The sequence below is a fragment of the Erythrolamprus reginae genome, chromosome 7, assembly GCF_031021105.1.
Source record: "Erythrolamprus reginae isolate rEryReg1 chromosome 7, rEryReg1.hap1, whole genome shotgun sequence".
NCBI classification, from domain to species: domain Eukaryota; kingdom Metazoa; phylum Chordata; class Lepidosauria; order Squamata; family Dipsadidae; genus Erythrolamprus; species Erythrolamprus reginae.
Window position 1 is genome coordinate 16,385,501 of NC_091956.1, and position 18,332 is coordinate 16,403,832.

Sequence of the window (18,332 nt, forward strand, 5' to 3'; positions counted from 1 at the left end):
TTAAAGAGGCAACAGCTGGGTTTGGGTGTGGTGCTCTTTGGAAAAGGCTAAAAGGCAGACCCACCCTTCCTGGCTTGTGGAGTTTTATCTTTGAGAGTCTTTGGACCTGGCTGTGAACTTTGGCGTCTTGGAATCCTGGTTTTGTGCCTTTGACTACTGAAACCTTGGGGTGGGTGTGCCAGCAAGAAGCTTGCTGTATTGTCTGGACATCAGGACTCTGCTATAAAGTATTATAGCCTGTCTGTGGGAAGAAACAGGTTTTTCCTCTGTGTTTATTTTTTCCAGCTATAAAGTACTTTTGCTTTTACCAGAGTGTCTGGGCTGTTTTTTCCAGTTGGTGTTGAGGTCTGGGGGAACCCAAAACAGAACAGAAATGAAAAAGAAAAGGAAGGAAGGAAGGGGGGAGGGAGGAAGGAAGGAAGGAGGCGGAATGGAGGAAGGGAGGAAAGAAGGAAGGAATGGAGGAAGGAAGGAAGGAAAAAAGAAAGAAAGAAAGAAAGAAAGAAAGAAACTAACTTTCCGAGGGGAAAAACCAGCCCCCACGCGCCCTGGTCAATCTTCCTTCCTTCCAGCGCCCTTCCGCCTGCCGTGCCCGGGCTCTTCCCTCCCCCGCAGGCCAGCGGGGAGCGCTGTCCCCGTTGAAGAGCCGCCTGGCAGAACTCTGCAAAAAGCCCCAGGAAAGAATTTGCAGCCGCCTCCCCTCGGGCTCCTCCGCCCACAACCCACGCGGGGGCTCCAGGTGGCCCTTCCGTCTCCGGCAGGCTCGGGGGTGGCGTCTGCCCTGGTCGCCCAGCCCTTCGTGGGGCGCTTTGCCGAAGCCGGCGGCGGATGGGCCAGGCCGGGAACAAATCAGGAAGAAGCCAACCGGAGAGGAGGAAAGAGAAAGTCAAGACTTCCTCGGAGTCACTTCCTTTGCTCCCGCGAGGTCGGCGCCTTGCAAAACGCCGCCAGGTAAGCAGGAAGGCGCCATCGGTCGCGTCCCACACGACCCGGCAGTGGATCCCCGTGTCCCGCTTCTGTCTCCGACGCGCCTTGAAGCTTTCGAGGATGCGAGCCAGCGAGGGAGGGAGAGAAAGAGGGGGGAAGGGAGAGAAGAGAGAGAGAGAGGGAAGGAAAGTGAGGGAAAGAGTTATAGCAAGGAAGAAGAAAAAGAAAGAGGGAGAAAGAAAGAAAGGACAGAAGGAAAGAAAGAGAGAAATGAGAGGAGGGGGAGAGAGAAAGAGAAAGAGAAAGAAGGAAGGAAAGAAAGAAAGCAGAGGAAGGAAAGAAAGAAAGAAAAGAGAGAGAAGAAAGGGGGTAGAGTGGGAGAGAAAGAAAGAGAGAGAGAGAGGGAAGTGTGTAAAGAGTGAGGAGGAGAGAGAGAGAAAGGAAAAAGAAAGAAAGGGGGGAGAGAGAAAGAGGGGAGAAAAAGAGAAGGAAGGAAAGAAAGAAAGAGAAAAAAGAGAGAAGGGGTAGAGTGAGACAGGAGGGAGGGGAGAAAGGAGTGAGTGACTGTGTGTGAGAGAGAGAGCAGTGGCAATGAGCACCTCCACTTGAAAGGTTGGTGCCATCTTTTACTCCAGCCGAGTTGATCCAAAGTGGAGAGAGAGAGAGAGAGAGAGGACAGAGAGACAGAGAGACAGAGACAGAGAGACAGATATATATATATAATATTCCTATGCCCTCTTGGTGACTGAAGGGGTCTTTTCCCCCTCTCTGATCACCTGGGATCCTTTCTGGAAAAGGGGAATGGTCTCTCTCTTTCTCCCACTGCAATGCTTTGTAATGCTCTCCCCTCCTTGATGGGGGGGGGAGTCTCTCTCTCTCTCTCTCTCTCTCTCTCTCTCTCTCTCTCTCTGTGTGTGTGTGTGGTGTGAGTGGGAGGAATCCTCTCTCAGCTTTTGGGTTTTCTTGTGGGATGTTGATCATCTACTTGGGCAATGAAACATCTGCAAGAAAACCATCAACTCAAAAGATTTGTTTCTCTCATACACACACACACACAAAGTGAAACTGTGTTGTTTTTTTGTTTGTTGATTGATTGGTTCATTCATTTTGCCAGGTTTATATGGTGTAGATTAGAGGTGGAGATTCTTGGAGAGATGAGGGTATATGGCATAATCATTTCTTTCTTTCTTTCTTTCTTTCTTTCTTTCTTTCTTTCTTTCTTTCTTTCTTTCTTTCTTTCTTCTTTCTTTCTTTCTTTCTTTCTTTTCTTTCTTTCTTTCTTTCTTTCTTTCTTTTCTTTCTTTCTTTCTTTCTTTCTTTCTTTCTTTCTTCCTTCCTTCCTTCCTTCCTTCCTTCCTTCCTTCCTTCCTTCCTTCCTTCCTTCCTTCTTATGTATATAGAGGGGAGACCCTTACAAAGATATGCATAATTCTTCCTTCCCTTCCTTCCTTCCTTCCTTCCTTCTTTCTTATGTATATTAGAGGGGAGTCCCTTACAAAGATATGCATAATTTTTTCTCCTCTCCCTCCCTTTCCCTTCCCTTCCTTCTTTCCCCCTTCCTCCCTTCTCTTGCATTTCCCTCCCTCCCTCCTCTTTCTTTCTTTCTTTCTTTCTTTCTTTCTTTCTTTCCTTCCTTCCTTCCTTCCTTCCTTCCTTCCTTCCTTCTTTCTTTCCTTCTCTCTCTTTCTTTCTTTTCGTATATTAGAGGAATGTGGGTATATGAATAATTGGTATATTAGAGGAATGTGGGTATATGAATAATTGTCTGTTTGCCTTTCTGTCTGTCTTTCTGTCTTTCTGTCTTTCTTTCTTTCTTTCTTTCTTCCTTCTTTCTTTCTTTCCTTCTCTCTCTTTCTTTCTTTCGTATATTAGAGGAATGTGGGTATATGAATAATTGTCTGTTTGCCTTTCTGTCTTTCTGTCTTTCTGTCTTTCTGTCTGTCTTCTTCATCATCATCATCATCTATTTATTTTGTCATGTTTATGTGGTGTAAGTTAGAGGTGGACACCCTATGAAATTTCATTGCAATGTATGCCGATTGGTGTGCATTCAAAGTCACCATAAAGTTCTTCTAAGTCTTAAATCATCAAACACAGAGAGCACCAAGCATCTCACAGTTCAACCATCCACTATAAATATAGGTAATCCTCGACTTACAACAGTTCATTTAGTGACCATTTGAAGTTGCACCACCCCTGAAAAAAGGTACTTATGAGAAGAGCAACCAGGATGATTAGGGGGAATGGAGGCTAAAACATACGGTTGCAGGAACTGGGCATAGTTTAGTGATGTCTCCAAGGGAGACATGATAGCAGTCTTCCAATATCTGAGGGGCTGTCACAGAGAGGAGGGGGTCAGAGGGGCTATAGTGGCTTCAGCAGCTATCCAATGAATTTTGCCCTATAATGGCTCCAGCAAGTAACCTAAAATAGCCCTTTGCCAGGAGAATTTTCAAAGGGGTACAAAGCCAGACACTTTGTTAAAACTTCTTTAAACAAACAAGCAACATCCAAACAAGATGGTCAACATGGGAAGTAGAATTGTTTTGACCTAAAAAGTATTTCCTGCGAAATCTTTAGACTTTCCTGACTAGCTGTGTTTGATGGTTTATTTTTGTTTCAATGGCAATTTTTAGTACAGCTTTTATCCAGCCTTCTGACATTGTATATCCATAGACAGACAGACAGACAGACAGACAGACAGACAGACAGAGATATAGATACTGATAAAGATACAGATATAAATGGAGATACATACATAAGGGAAAGGAAGGAAGGAAGGAAGGGAAAGAGAGGGAGAGAGAAGAAAAGAAGGGAGGCTTCTTTTTTCTTTCAATATATAGAGATAGATAAATAGAGAGATAAGGAAAGAAGGAAGGGAGGAAGAAAGAAAGAAAGAAAAAATGAAAGAAGCCTTCTTTCTTTCTTTCTTTCTTTCTTTCTTTCTTTCTTTCTTTCTTTCTTTCTTTCTTTCTTTCTTTCTTTCCCACATGCATATACATTACACTGTATATCCATATCCATAGATTGATTGATAGATAGGACAGATAAGCTGTAGATGGAAATATATACATACACACACACACACACACACACACACACACACACACGGAAAAGGAAGGAAGAAAAAGGAAGGAAGGAAGGAAGGGAGAGAGAGAGAGAGATAATAAGAAAAGGAAGAGAGATAGAGAGATAGAGATAGAGATGGATATATATAAGGAAGGAAGGAAGGAAGGAAGAAAGAGAAAGAAAGAAACATTCCTTCTTTTATTCATTCCTCCCTCCCTCCTTCCTTCCTCCTTCCTTCCTCTTTCCTTTCCCTTCCCCTCCCCTCCCCTCTCCTCTCCTCTTTTCCTTCTTTCCCTTGTCTTCTTCATCCCCAAATGTCTTACTTCAGCAGAACTGTCAGACAGGGTTGGTTACATGTTGAGGCTCATTGGTTCAATCCTCAGCTGAGCTCCAGCTTTACAAAGACTTTTAAACTCCATCTACATTTTGCTTGGTGCAGGACCGATCTCCACCCAGAGATAAAATGGAATGAGGATTAATGAACAGGCCCCCGAGCAGGTGCAGAATACAATTCCTTGGAGCTCATTAATTGACTATTTACCTAGAAGTATAAACAGCCCAGCTCTCAAGACACTGTAGGATCCTTGGTGCTTTCTCAGTTTGCTTGTTGGTTTTTTTAGACATTTCATGACCAAACTAATAATAATAATAATAACAACAATAATTTATTAGATTTGTATGCCACCCACTCCGAAAATGGGGCAACATCATCAGTACTAGAAGGGAATGGGATTGAGGAGGAGGAGGAGTGTGTGGTCCTTGTTTGCAGACCTTTCCTTACCAAACTATGTAACATCATCAATGCTAAAAGGGAATGATGGAGGAGGACGAAGAGGAGGAGGAGGAGGAGGAAGAGAAGGTGGTGGTGGAGGAGGAGGAGGGTGGTTTCTTAGTGGTCTCTTGAGATTGGATGTTTTTTTTTCTTGTGACATTTCATTACCCAAGTAAGGAACTTCATCAATTGTGCTGGAGGGGGGGGGGTTACTTATACAACAGTGGTTTTCCCTGTCAATGCTCTGTCAATACTGTACTCACACCAACACTGACAAGAGGAAACCACTCATGTATAAAATGAAACAAGCTCCTAATGACTTTTCTATTATTTTATCTTATCACCTAATAAAAATGTTATATGGAAAAAACCCCAAAAGTTACAATGCCACTACCAAAATTTCGTTGGTTTGTTCCTCCCTCCTTCCTTCCTTTCTTTTCCTTCTCTTCTTCAATTCATATAGCTTCAATTCATATGGATTCCTTCCTTCCTTCCTTCCTTCCTTCCTTCCTTCCCTTCCTTCCTTCCTTCCTTCCTACCTACCTACCTACCTACCTACCTTTTCCTTCTCTTCTTCAATTCATATAGCTTCAATTCATATGGATTCCTTCCTTCCTTCCTTCCTTCCTTCCTTCCTACCTACCTACCTACCTTTTCCTTCTCTTCTTCAATTCATATAGCTTCAATTCATATGGATTCCTTCCTTCCTTCCTTCCTTCCTACCTACCTACCTACCTACCTTTTCCTTCTCTTCTTCAATTCATATAGCTTCAATTCATATGGATTCCTTCCTTCCTTCCTTCCTTCCTTCCTACCTACCTACCTACCTACCTTTTCCTTCTCTTCTTCAATTCATATAGCTTCAATTCATATGGATTCCTTCCTTCCTTCCTTCCTTCCTTCCTTCCTTCCTTCCTTCCTTCCTTCCTTCCTTCCTTCCTTCTCCTTCTTTTCATCAATTCATTTAGCTTGATTCCTTCCTTCCTGATTCACTCCTTCCTGCCTGCCAGCCTGTCCGCCTGCCTGCTAGACTCCTTTCCTCCTTCCTTCCCCTTCCTTCCGCCACTCTACTTCTGCCACTCCATTCTAGCACTGATGATGTTACCTAGTTTGGTAATGAAACGTCTACAAGAAAGAAAGAAAGAAAGCTCAAAAAGCAACAAGAACCCACACTACTCTTCCTCCTCCTCTTCCATTCCCTTCTAGCACTGATGATGTTACCTCGTTTGGTAATGAAACATCTACAAGAAAGCAAGAAAGCTCAGCAACAAGGACCCACCTCTTCTTCCTCCTCCTCCTCCTGCTTCTTTTACTCCTTCTTCTCCTCCTCCTCCTATCCTTTCTAGCACTGATGATATTACCTAGTTTGGTAATGAAACGTCTACAAGAAAACAAGCAAGCCCAGAAAGCCACAAGGACCCCATACTCCTCCTCCTCCTTCTTCTCCTCCCCCTCCCCCTCCTGCTCCTCTTCCTCCTCCTCCTCTCCTTTCTAGCACTGATGATATTACCTAATTTGGTAATGAAATGCCTGCAATGAAACAAGCAAGCTCATAGAGCACCAAATGCCCCACACTCAAACTCCCCTCCCTTCTAGCACTGAGGATGTTATCTAGTTTGGTAATGAAATGTCTGCAATAAAGCAAGCAAGCCCAGAGAGCCACAAGGACCCCACACTCCTCTTCCCCCTCCTCCTTTTTAAGGCCGAGCAACATTGACTGGGAAATGTTCTCCCACTTTGACCCATGCATGCAATCTCCCTTGATGTATTTGGCCACCGCCTGGATTTTTCCTACTTCAGCTCCTTCTAAAATCATTTTGTGTTTAAAAGATAATTGGGCACTGCCCTGTGTTTGTATGGGAGTTTGCACACCTTTTAAATCAGTCTGGACTCTTGGCAGCTGCCTGGGCAAGCCCGTTCTTTTCTCTGAGCATTCTTTTTCTGAAGTGGTTTCCTGCTGTTGTTAACCTGGGGGCAGAGAGAGAGAGAGAGAGAGAGAGAGAGAGAGAGAGAGAGAGAGAGAGAGAGAGAGACTTTGTCTCTCTGGTGTTTGCAAAGAGAAAGAGAAAGAGAAAGACTGCACAGAAAGGGAAGGGAGAAGGAGGGAGAGAAGAAAGTGAGGGAGAAAGTGAGTGTGTGTGTGGAGAGGGGGGGGGGAAGAAAGAGACTCTGTTCTCTCCCCCTCTCCCCCTCTCTGTCTTCTCTACCTTCTTTCTATCCCTCCCTCTCTCCCATTCTCTTTCTCCCTCTCTCCCTCCCTCCCTCTCCTTCCCTCTATCCCTCTCTCTCCCCTTCTCTTCCCTAACTTGTTTCTCTTCTTCTCCCTCCCTCTCTCTCCTTCTCTTTCTCCCTCTCTCCATCCCACCCTTCCCACCCTCTCCCTCTCCTCTCTCCCTCCCTCCCCTACTCTTTCTCTCCCTCTCTCTCCCCCATCTCCCTCCCTCTCCCATTCTCTCTCCTTCTCTCTTCCCAACCTTGTTCCTCTTTTTCTCTATCCCTCTTTCTCCTCCCTCTCTCTCCCTCTATCCCTGTTTCACTCCCCCTCTCTCCATCTCTCTCTTCCCCACCCTCTTTCTCTCCCTCTCTCTCCCTTCGTTTCTGCATACTTCCCCCCTTTTCCCCCTCCCTCTCTCTCCCCCCTCTCTCCCTCTTTCTCCCCCTCCTTCTATCTCCCTCCCTCTCCCACTCTCTCGCCCTCTCTCTCCCCTCTCTCCCACTCTCTTCCCTACCTTGTTTCTCTTTTTTTCTCTCCCTCTCTTTCTCCCCTTCCCTCTTTTTCCCTCTATCCCTGTTTCACTCCCCCTCTCTCCATCTCTCTCTTCCCCACCCTCTTTCTCTCCCTCTCTCTCCCTTCCTTTCTCCATCCTTCCCTCCCTTTTCCTCCCACTCTCTCCCTCTCCCTCTCTCTCCCTCCCACCCTTTCTCTCTCTCTTTCTCCCCTTTTCCCTCCCTGCCTCCCCCTCCCTCCCTCTTTCACTGGCCCAGAGTCTCTCAGCTGGATTTCCTGCCTAAGGCAAGACTATATAAGTGGAGCTCCTTGCTCCTAGTCCAATTCCTTACTAACTTGACCAGACAAGCTTGCTCTCATTCTTCCACCCTGCAAGGGAGCTTGTTTATTTTAAAAGCCAGTGGGGGTACAATTGTTAGAAGGCACCACTGGGTCACCTGAATTAAAATCCTTAGCAGCTCATATGTTCCCGTTGGGCAGGTTTTCCACTTACATTTGTATTTGCAACTTGGCATAATAATATTCCACACAACTGCGGTAGATGTTACACCAGGATAAGTGGTAGTGGAGTTTTTAGAATATTAGAATTGGGGTGTTGCAGTGGTTAGAGTGCAGCACTGCAGGCTACTTCAGCTAGCTGCTAGCTGAAATCTCACCACTGGCTCAAGGTTGACTCAGCCTTCCATCCTTCCGAGGTGGGTAAAATGAGGACCCAGATTGTTGGGGGCAAATATGCTGATTCTATAAACCGCTTAGAGAGGGCTGTAAAAGCACTAGGAAGTGGTATTGGTCAAAGCAATGTGGTCAAAGCAATGGAAACTACAGTTTAATGTTTCCAAATGTAAAATAATTCACTTGGGCAAAAGGAATTCTCAATCTGAGTATTATACTGTATTGGCAGTTCTGTGCTAGCAAAAACTTCAGAAGAGAAGGATTTAGGGGTCATGATTTCTGACAGTCTCAAAATGGGTGAACAGTGCAGTCAGGCGGTAGGGAAAGCAAGTAGAATGCTTGGCTGCATAGCTAGAGGTATAACAAGCAGGAAGAGGGAGATTATGATCCCGCTATATAGAGCGCTGGTGAGACCACATTTGGAGTACTGTGTTCAGTTCTGGAGACCTCACCTACAAAAAGATATTGATAAAATTGAACGGGTCCAAAGACGGGCTACAAAAATGGTGTAAGGTCTTAAGCATAAAACCTATCAGGAAAGACTTCATGAACTCAATCTGTAGAGTCTGGAGGACAGAAGGGAAAGGAGGAACATGATTGAAACATTTAAATATGTGAAAGGGTTAAATAAGGTTCAGGAGGGAAATGTTTTCAATAGGAAAGTGAACACAAGAACAAGGGGGCACAATCTGAGGTTAGTTGAGGAAAAGATTAGAAGTAATGCGAGAAAATATTATTTTACTGAAAGAGTAGTAGATCCTTGGAACAAACTTCCAGCAGACGTGGTCGGTAAATCCACAGTAACTGAATTTAAACATGCCTGGGATAAACATAGATCCATCCTAAGATAAAATACAAGAACTAGTATATGGGCAGACTAGATGGACGGTGAGGTCTTTTTCTGCCGTCAGTCTTCTATGTTTCTATGAATAAAAGTCTAAAATGCTAAGGCTATATTGGAAGTGCAAAAGTGTGGTTTCACCAGAGGTGGCATCCACACAATTTAACAAAAGGTTTGCCTAGAATTGAAAAAGTGAGTGTGCACCTTGCCCACATGTACACTGCATCAAAAAACATGGCAATTTGCTCGTCTGCACCGTTCTTTCATGTGTATGGCATAAAAAAACTATTTGAAAACTTACCTTGCTCAGTAAGCCACTCCCACCCGGTCACATGACCTTTAAGCCATGCCCAGCCACTCACTCACTCATTCATTCATTCATTCATTTATTTAACTTCTATGCCGCCCAATCCCGAAGGACTCAGGGCGGCTATGACATAATTGTCAAGCCACTCCCACCCGGTCACAAAGCCAGCAAGCCACACCCGCACAATAAGCCAAACCCACAGATTGGCAGTAAAAAATTTTGCAGCCCTTCACTGGTCATCACTCTGCTGTCAGGCATGGGGGAACTGAGATATTCTTTCCCCCTTGGCCTTTACAATTTATATATGGTATGTTTGTATGTATGGATGTTTGTTTTTACAATAAGGGTTTTTTAGTTGTTTTAGTATTGGATTTACATGCTGTTTTTTTGTTACTGTTGTTAGCCACCCCGAGTCTACGGAGAGACTCAATCAATCAATCAATCAATCAATCAATCAATCAATAAATAAATAAATAAATAAATAAATAAATAAATAAATAAACAAACAAACAAATTTTAATATTTAGTTTATTTATTTATTTATTTATTTATTTATTAGATTTGTATGCCGGCCCTGTCCGTAGACTCGGGGCGGCTAACAACAATAATGAAACAACATATAACAAATCTAATATTTAAAATAATTAAAAGACCCTTTTTTAAAAAACCGAACATACACACAAAGATACCATGCATAAATTGTATAGGCCTAGAGGGAAGGAAATACCTCAATTCCCTCATGCCTGAAGACAGAGGTGGGTTTTAAGGAGCTTGTGAAAGGTGAGGAGGGTGGGGGCAATTCTGATCTCTGGGGGGAGTTGCTTCCAGAGGGTCGGGGCCGCCACAGAGAAGGCCAACCTTTGTTTAGTCGACGGGACCTGGAGAAGGCCAACCCTGTGGAACCTAACTGGTCGCTGGGATTCGTGCGGCAGAAGGCGGTCCCGGAGATATTCTGGTCTGAAGCCATGAAGGGCTTCATAGGTCATAACCAACACTTTGAATTGTGACCGGAAACTGATTGGCAACCAATGCAGACTGCGGAGTGTTGGTGTAACATGGGCATACTTAGTATGCCCATGTTACACCAACATACTTAATAGTGGCTTTGTAAATTTTTGGGGGGGTTTAATGTTTTTATTAGAGTATAAGATAATATCCAAAGGTAAACAGGAAGACACAATGTGCGGGTGGGGAGAAGGGAAGGGGGAATAGAAAAGTAAGGAGAAACTGAGGAAAACTGAGGAAAACGAAAGAAGAAGCATTGACTTCCGACAGCCTCTGTTGCAGTAAAAAAAAGCCAAAAAGCCCTAACATCAATTTTCCTGTTTTGTATTCATGAAAGAGAAGAGATGGTTGTTGTCACCAGTTCAGGACACTTTCTGTTTATTGATCCACCTGATCAAGACCACGTGACAGGATGTGTGAGCTTATGTCAGCATCCTGTCACATCTTGCTGCTTAATCAGCTCTGCCTTCCCACAACAAAGGCTGCATTTACTTTACAGGGTTTCCATATTTGCAATGCAAAAGGCATCACCGATATAGGGCCTCCTCTTTGAGCAAGGGGCTGCACTAAAAGACCTTCCAAGGTCTGATTTGAAAGCAGACCCTGGATTCCCAGTCCATAGCCTTTTATAAACCATTTCCTAAAATGATGTTTTCCCTCCCAAGAATGGAAATCCGATTGAGGCAACTTGCTAAGAGGGTCGCCCAGAAAGTAATGCACCACCTTTCTCCCCCCACCCTACAGCAATGGTACGAAAGCAACACTTTATTTATTTATTTTATTGATTGATTGATTTTGTCCAATACACAATGAGGGTTTTATTGGGTATACACATAGTAAAATACATAATGAAGGTTATAGAGGATATTACTCATAGTAAAATATATCTAAGAAAGAAGAGAAGAGAAGATATGGGAATAAAACATATAGAATAGAATAGAATAGAATAGAATTTTTATTGGCCAAGTGTGATTGGACACACAAGGAATTTGTCTTGGTGCATATGCTCTCAGCGTACATAAAATAAAAGATACATTTGTCAAGAATCATGTGGTACAACACTTAATGATTGTCATAGGGGTCAAATAAGCAAGAAGCAATATTAATAAAAATATTAGGATATAAGCAACAAGTTACAGTCATACAGTCAACATGGGAAGAAATGGGTGAAAGGAATGATGAGAAAAACTAGTAGAATAGAAGTGCAGATTTAGTAGAAAGTCTGACAGTGTTGAGGGAATTATTTGTTTAGTCGAGTGATGGCGTTCGGGAAAAAACTGTTCTTGTGTCTAGTTGTCAATATCAATGAAAGAATAGAAGAAGAGATATAGGAATAGAAAAAAGGTATAGGAGATATAGGAGAGCAATAGGACAGGGGACGGAAGGCACTCTAGGGCACTTGTACTTGCCCCTTAGATATATTTTAGATATACATTATTTGAATTATCAGGAGTGCGTGTGTAAATGTTGCATTTCTTCAGGCAAATAGCATAGCTACAACAGTGTTTCAAAATGGTCTCTGTAAGTGATGTATGTTACAAGCAGTGTGTCGACATTGAATTTCTCACTGTGGAGAAAGAAACTGATGGGGACATTCACAAACGTTTGTGTACAGTTTGTGGAGAATCTGCAGTCGACAGAAGTACAGTTAGTCGCTGAGCAAAGAGGGTGAGGCCATTAGAGGCGATTCGCACAGTGCAGAAATGGCTTTGTGACCAGAACAAGGAGTGGTACCGACAGGGCATACATACCCTTTTGTCCCGTTGGAGGAAGGCCATAGAACGGGATGGAGATTACTTGGAAAAATAGGGAGTCTAGAAGAAACATCATTCCTTCTTGTGTGTAAGTTTCATTGTGTTCAATAAATAATTGTTGAAGAAAAAAAATGGGGTGCATTACTTTCTGGGCAACCTCATATAAATCTCTCAACATGTATTTACTGGGAAATTGCTGTACAAGTCAAATCTCTGTTCCAATGGCCCTTTGGGAATTGTGAAACAAGCCCATTTTTGGAACAACTGGCGTTTGAACGCTGGGCCAAATGTCTGAACGATATACAGTGGTACCTCTTCTTATGAATTTAATTCATTCTGTGAACAGGTTCTTAAGTAGAAACGTTTGTAAGAAGAAGCAATTTTCCCAATCAATGTAAAAGCAAATAATCTGTGCGATTGGGGAAACCACGGGGAGGGTGGAGGCCATGTTTCCTCCCAGGAGATTCCTAGAGAGGCCCCACGGAGGCTTCTCCCCACCCTTTCCAGCCCTATTTCCTCCCAGGAGATTCCTAGAGAGGCCCCACGGAGGCTCCTCCCTACCTTTTCCAGTTACAGTTTCAGAAGCTCGGGGTTTGTAAATGGAAAATGGTTCTTGAGAAGAGGTGAAAAAAATCCTGAACACCTGGTTCTTATCTAGAAAAGTTTGTAAGTAGAGGCGTTCTTAGGTAGAGGTACCACTGTATTTTCTAGAGAGCTGTCCTTTTTTGAAGGTTTACCTGGAAGGTTTTGCGAGCGGATGCTTTAGGCAGGGAAATAATACAGTCACCTTTGAAGCCTGGCAAGACATCCAGAGGAAAGGATCGCAAAGTCCACTTTGCCTGCTACTTATGGGGAAGGTGGAAGTCATAATAATAAAAACAATTCTGGCTCACTTCCATTATTAAAAAGCAGAGAAGCTGGTTTTCTCTTTCGGCCTTTGCTTCGGTTGCTAAATGAAAACTTGAGCCAAAACAGGGTGTGCTTTACCTGACAATGAAAAAATAGTTGCATAAAACATGAAGGGAGGTGGCTGTTATGGTTAAAGTTACCTGGCCAGGTCGGCTTAGCATAATGTGGAGTCCTATTTCTTATACAGTAATACCTCATATTACGAACTTAATTGGTTCCGGAAGTAGGTTCATAAGGCGAAAAGTTCATAAAATGAAACATTGTTTCCCATAGGAAACAATGTAAAAGCGATTAATGCGTGCAAAGGGAAAAAAAATCACAAAATGGCGCTCCGCTGGGCGCCGCTGCCTGGCTGTCACCTTTTAAAACAGCCGGGGGGCTTCTCGGCGTTCTCCCGAACCTGAACCTGAAATTTTCGGGTTTGGGAGGCCGCCGAGAAGCGCCGCCGCCCGGCTGTCACCTTCTGAAACAGCCGGGGGGCTTTTCGGCATTCTCCTGAACGCCGAACCCGGAAGTTCGGGTTCGGGTTCGGGTTCCGGAGGCCACCGAGAAGTGCCCGGCTGTTTCAGAAGGTTAGAGCCGGGTGGCACCGCCTGGTGGAGCTCCGTTTTTGCAATCGGCGGCGGCGTTTTCGGCCAATCTGGAGGCTGGAAAGGAGGTAGGGAATCCCAATAGGGAGTTCCATGGGCGGAGCTTTGACGTCACGAAGACGTCCTTCCTGGAGGCCGAAACGTGTATTGCCTTATGGTAGTGATTCTCAACCTGGGGGTCGAGATACCTTTGGGGGTTTGAATGACCGTTTCACAGGGGTCGCCTAAGACTAGTGATGGGCTCCTATGGGTACAGTCAGGTACGCAGAACCAGTAAAAAAAATTGATTTTTTTTCTTTTTTTCCCCTTCTGGACTCTGGGTATGTTTTTCCTATCGCGGTAAATTAGGTTGAATGTGTATTTATTTATTTATTTATTTATTGATTGATTGATTGGTATGCCGCCCCTCTCAGTAGACTCGGGACGGCTAACAACAGTGACAAAAAACAGAATGTAAAAATCCAATACTACAACAGTTAAAAACCCTTGTTATAAAACCAATTATACATACAAACATACCATGCATAAATTGTAGAAGCCTATGGGGAAATATTATCTTAATCCCCCCATGCCTGACGGCAGAGGTGGGTTTTGAAGAGCTTACGAAAGGCAAGGAGGGTGGGGGCTATTCTAATCTCTGGGGGGAGTTGGTTCCAGAGGGTTGGGGCAGCCACAGAGAAGGCTCTTCCCCTAGGCCCCACCAAACGACATTGTTTAGTTGACGGTACCCGGTGATTATATAATTTTAGAAGAGCTGTGCGTGAGTGCATGAGTGTGTACATACACTTTATATAGTAGATAATGTATATTTTTGTGTGCCTGTGTGTAATATGTATGTACACACATGACATAGATGCATAGAATTAAATAGTATATTTTGGATGTTCAGTAATAGTAAGGGGAATTGTATCTGTTTGAGGCAAGGAGATCCTAACCCTAACCCAAACCCTTGACATGAGTGATGTCAAGTTGGCCACCTTTAAGCCAGTCACATGACCTTTAAGCCCCCCTCCCCGGTCACATGGCTGGCAAGCCACACTCACAAAATAAACCCTGCCCACAGCATGGTAGTAAAATCTTTTGCAGCCCTTCACTGGCTAAGACCATGGGAAAAGACAAATTTCCCACAGTGTTAGGAACTAAAGCGCTTTCGAAAGACGTACAAGATGAATTAGACAAGGTGGACTTTGCTTTTTTAAGGGTTGGCGGCCTGTCACTTCTGCACCATAGGTTCACCATCACTGATACTGTATAAGGCCCCTTCCTTGAGCAAGGCACTGGACTAGAAGGCCCTCCAAGGTCTCTTTGAGAAAGCAAACCCTGGATTCCCTGTCCATTGGCATTTATAAACCATTTTATAAAATGAAGTTTTCCTTCCCAAGGATGGAAATCCAGTTGAGGCAACCTACTACGAGGGTTGCCCAGAAAGTAATGCACCACATTTTTTTTCTCACCCTGCAATAATGGTACGAATGTGACACTTTATATATACATTATTTGAATTATCAGGAGTGTATGTGTAAATGTTGCGTTTCTTCAGGCAGATAGCGTAGCTGCAGCAGTGTTTCGAAATGGCTTCTGTAAGTGATGTACATTACAAGCAGCATGTCATCATTGAATTTCTCACTGCGGAGAAAGAAACTGTTGGGAACATTCACAAACGTTTGTGTACTTTAGTTATAGTTCTATTCTGGCACCTTGGAACATATTTTTACAATCTGACCAATCAGGCATTTACAGTGGGGGTGTCCCTCTGACCTTCCTGCCAATCAGCTTAAAGATCTGCTGGGAGAACTGGTGCTAGACCTATGGTTGGGGGTCACCACCAGTGTTCCCTCTAATTTTTTGGGTGGGTGGGTGGAAAAGTATAGTGTCTGAGCGGCAGTCCCTTTGGGACTGGGCGGCACAGAAATAATGAATGAATGAATGAATGAATGAATGAACGAACGAACAAATGAACAAACAAACAAACAAACCAATAAAAAACCCACCCTGTTTTGCCTCAGAGAATTTCAAAATAAAATACTGCACTGTGTGTCTATAACAGTGAGCTCATAATAGGGCAACTCTATCAATATCAAAATGCCACTTAAATAGTTGAGCTAGTTTCAAACTAGATTTTGATTTTCTTTCTCTCTTCCTTACTCCCATTCTTTTTCTTTCTCTTTTCCTTCCTCTCTTTTTTCTATCTGTTTCTCTCTCTTCCTCTCTTCCTCTCTCTCTCCTTCCCTCTCACTCTTTCCCTCTCGGCTTCTGGGCAGGTTTGGAAAACTCTGAGTTGATGATGATTTTTAAGTGAGCGATTGCTCACTGCTCAGCTTAGAGGGAACTATGGTCACCACAACATGAGGAACTGTATTAAGGGGTCGCGGCATTAGAAAGGTTGAGAACCACTGAATTCTCTGATGTCTCCTCCTACACTTGTCTTCCTTCCATGCAATGAATTGTTGAGGTGCTCGGATGTTCACGGGAAGTGTTTTTATTAGTTGATTATTTCAAAAATTAAGAAGGATTCTCTCCACAACAATCCAATGATTGATTTACAACAGAGTCAACAAAACAATAGTTTTTCCTGAATCAGGGTAATGTTAAAATCCCTGGAGTGAGGGATTTCAACCTTTGTCCTAACACACAAAATAATTGTTGGTTTCACATGCCCAGGTCCATTACAATTGTGTGTTGGGTGATGGTGGTAAATAAGAATTATTTCCTGCCAAGCTGATTGGATCACCCAGCATACAGAACTGGGCTGTCTAAAGAAACAGAAAATGGCATTTTTTTTCTTGAGTCAACCAATCAGTTCCTTGACAACTTGTGACCAATGAAAGCAGGAAGCAAGCTGACTTACCGTATTTTTCAGAGTATAAGATGCACCTTAGTTTTTGGGGAGGAAAGTAAGGAAAAGAATCTGCATAACAGATATTCATTTGGCTAGCATCCTTATTCTGGTCACCTTCAGCACATTATTTTATCCCCTGGTTAGGGCTTTAAAAAAAACCCCTTATTTGGAGAGAGTAACAATGAAAGAGCTTGCAAGCTGGTAAGAGCTGAGAAAATCATTAGCACCTGGTTAGGGCTGGAAAGAAACATTCAGAGCAAGTAGAGCAATGAAAAAAACCAACCCCTGCAAAGCGTTAGAATTTGGAAACCATTCTTTGCAAAGAGTAACAATGAAAGAGCTTGCAAGCCGGTAAGAGCTGGGAACATTGTTAGCTGGAAAGAAACATCTGGAACAAGTTAAAATAATGGGAAAAAATCCTACAAAGACTTAGGGCTTGGAAAATATTCTTTTCAAAGAGTAAAAATGAAAGAACCTGCAAGGTAAGAACTGGGAAGATCGTTAGCATCTAGTTAGGGCTGCGTAAAAAAAGGTTTGAAAAAGACTACATTCAGAGTATAAGACGTACATGAATTTTCAGCCTTTTTAAAAATTTATTTATTTATTTATTTATTTATTGATTGGATTTGTATGCCGCCCCTCTTCGTAGACTTAGGGCCCCGCTCCGTAGACTTGGGGCTCCTAGACTTGTTCTGGATTCTGGTTAAAACTTTGTTTAAATTGGAAATAACGCTTACTGAATGCAGGGTTTTATAAACAAAAACTCCATTTTTATTTCTCCTCAACTCCATATTCCAAATGCATTACAGGCAGTCAAATTCTTTCATCTCATTTCTTCACAATCAGAACACACAAGCATTTCTCCAGCGTTCCTCCCTTATCTTAAGATTTATGGCTAGGCTTCGTTAGTTCAAAGCAATAAAAACAGCTGTTAAATAACAGAGAAAAGACTAGCTTACTTCGTAGCGCATCGTGACACGTCCACGATGAATTTACAACATTGAAAACTCTGCCCTTCTTCTCTTCTAGCACCCGGACGTGACAAATAAATCACTTAAGTAATTAACCTGTTCCTCCCCTTAATATTTCTTCCCTAACACTTGTTCTCTGCGTCTCTGCACCCGCCTGAAATGCAGATTTAACCATCTATTATCTATCTCTTCTTCACTGGAGTCTGGGCTCATAGCAACGTCCTGTGGCTGGCCTCCCACCTGTTCTGACACCTCTAACCCAGGACCTGCCACTAATTCATAAACACTATCTGTATCAGAATCTGCAAAATCTTCAACATCTTCCAACTGACCAGGAGTATATACAACACTTTTAGGGAGGAAAAAGGTGCATCATACTCTGAAAAATACATATTTATTTATTTAATTAAATTTATAGGCTGCCCTTCTCCACATAGATTCAGGACAGCGTACACCAATAAAAAAAAATCAATAATAAGAATACAGTTTAAAACTCCAGTATAAACATTCATACATCAGTCATTCATAGCTACACGCCAGGGCAGAGTATAACGCTCAATGGCCCCAGGAGAGAATAAGGCCTTAAAAAGCTGTGTTTTTAAGGCCTTATTCCCTGGTGACCATCTCATTTCATCCTTTTTTTTCCCCTCAGAAGGAATAATGGGTAAGACTGCAGAGGGGATTTTAGGATCATGCTTGCCACAATGAAGGTTGGGAGGCAAGAATTAGAGATAGCTGGGGGGTTTCTAGCCAAAACAAAATATTTTCCCCTGGGAATCAAGGACATTCCAAAAGGTGGCTGAAGAGAGGAGGAAGAGTGATGTTACCAAGCAACCGAACAGCCCCCTGACTGGATGATGTGACCCTTTGTTTGGGAAGAATGAGAAAATGTTTACTTTTAATTTGGTGAAAACCAGTCTGTGCCAATAAGATTTCTCCAATAAAACT

At 43.1% G+C, this 18,332-nt stretch overlaps 1 protein-coding gene across 3 annotated transcripts in view; it reads left to right on the forward strand.

The window, feature by feature from the left end:
- Window positions 1-729: 729 nt before the first annotated feature.
- ARAP2 (ArfGAP with RhoGAP domain, ankyrin repeat and PH domain 2) overlaps window positions 730-18,332 on the forward strand; it is a 174,635-nt gene continuing 157,032 nt past the window's right edge. For all 3 annotated transcript variants that reach the window (XM_070757103.1, XM_070757104.1, XM_070757105.1), the window contains exon 1: window positions 730-951. The gene's annotated coding sequence lies outside the window, so the exon portion shown is untranslated. The remainder of the gene's footprint in view (window positions 952-18,332) is intronic.